The 1,911-nt window shown below is 31.4% G+C and overlaps 1 protein-coding gene across 2 annotated transcripts in view; it reads left to right on the top strand.

The window, feature by feature from the left end:
* LOC117122266 (coiled-coil domain-containing protein 178-like) overlaps positions 1–1,911 on the top strand; it is a 27,200-nt gene that overhangs the window by 3,220 nt on the left and 22,069 nt on the right. The window lies entirely within an intron of this gene.

Below are 1,911 nucleotides of genomic sequence, written 5' to 3'. Positions count from 1 at the left end.
CCCCCCCCCCCCTTCATTTTTTTAAGGAAAATATATTCAAATTGAAGTGCGAGAGTGTATTTCCGGCCATCTAGAGATGCCCTAATCATAAATTTTCTTACCTCAGCCCCAACCATGGTGGGGCTGAGGTGGGTGGTTCCTCGGTCTGTGAAAGTCCCTCCCTGGTTCACCTCTCATTCGAATTCCTGGATCTGCCACTGTTGATTTATTATATAATTATTTTTTTGCTTATTTATAATGCGTCTATTGCAATTTTCACTTTATCCTCTCAAACAGTCCTAAGAACGTTCAGAGTGCGCTACTGTACTTCACAGGGGGATTCATCCCCTTGACCCCGCCGGGGTCCTATGTAATTCGCATAACGGCTCCCCCCCCTTTCAAAATCCTGGCTACGTCCCTGGTTTGCTAGCATGAATTTCGAGCCCTAACCTAATTTAATTGGGGGTGTCGGTCAATCCGTACCCAAACAAACCCGTACCTATACCAACCCTATCCACTTTAGTCAAACCGTACCCAAATTTAGGTCAATCCGTACCCACGTTTGATTAATTCGTACCCACATCATTTGACATTTTGGCCAACCCGTACCCAAAATATATTTGTATCTGTACGATCTTGTGCGGTCTGCATTACTCCAATTATTATAATACATGGAAAAATATTGGCATGAATTGTAGTTTTACGCAAAAGAATTAAAAAAATGAGAAATACAGACTATTTCTCATAAAATATTACCATTTTCTCGACGAATTCATCGTTACTAGGCAAATTCAGAGGTTGTAGATTGCATCCATTGGAATACTCTTGCTTTTATGTATACTTTATACAGTTAATAAAGTGCGCCCTCTCTAATGAAATTAGTTTTTGTACTTCGTATCTTGCACAATGCGGTCGTTCGGTTAGGCTGAGATATGTTTGTTTAAGTGTCAAAATCTCAGTCAGAATCAGTTTTTAAAAAAATTTGAAATAATTCCTATGAAATATTATATTTAACAAGTGTCAATACTAGCAACGGAAAATATCATGTTGGCTGTTTTTATGTGTGATAACAGAACCTAAATCAAGGTAAGGCTAGGCCTAGCCTAGCAGCGTTTGATAGGCAATGTTTTCGGCACCTACAATATTTCTTCTCACAACCTATCGCAAAATCAAACATGAAAAATTCATCCGCATTTATTTTTTGTGTGGAACACAAAAAATCAAATTTCAGTCTTATTTTACATTTTTTCATTCTTAATTCTAAATTCAGTTAAACTAGCAATTCCGTATTATATTTATAAATCTTTATAACATTATACAAAAATTATTTTTTTCTTAAAAACTGAAATTTTGCCGGGAATGGGGCTTTAAGGCAAGTTTTCTTTTCTTACTGTATATTTCCTTTTTTTATCTTTTCTCATAATTTTCAATTAGTTTTAATTTTCTCTGCTTCGTTTTGTTTTCCTTTAGGCCTATTCTTTATTAGTGTTCTTTTTTTTCTCTTTTCTCATAATTTTACATTTTATTTTCATTAATTTTCTCTGGTTTTAATTTGTTCTTTTTCTTTTCTTTTGTCTTTGGGCCTATTCTTTATTTCTTTATTATATATTTACTTATTTTATGTATATATAATATATATATTCTTTATTATATTATTTATTATATATATATATATGCTTTATGCATACATATACATACATACATATATATATACATATATATACATTATATATTTATTTTATATATATATATACATTACATATATATATATATTTTATATATATATATATATTTGTTGTTGCTACATTACATATTCATTTTCCATACATATACATAGGCCTAACAATAATAATCTAAAATTATAACTTCTTAACTATACATAGGCCTAACAATAATAATCTAAAATTATAACTTCTTAATTATACTTTAGGC

This window comes from Anneissia japonica, unplaced genomic scaffold (genome assembly GCF_011630105.1).
Source record: "Anneissia japonica isolate Jap-2015-1 unplaced genomic scaffold, ASM1163010v1 scaffold287708_len1499824_cov190, whole genome shotgun sequence".
NCBI classification, from domain to species: Eukaryota; Metazoa; Echinodermata; class Crinoidea; order Comatulida; family Comatulidae; genus Anneissia; species Anneissia japonica.
The sequence above is the reverse complement of the archived record's forward strand: the minus strand, read 5'-3'. Positions and strand labels throughout refer to the sequence as shown.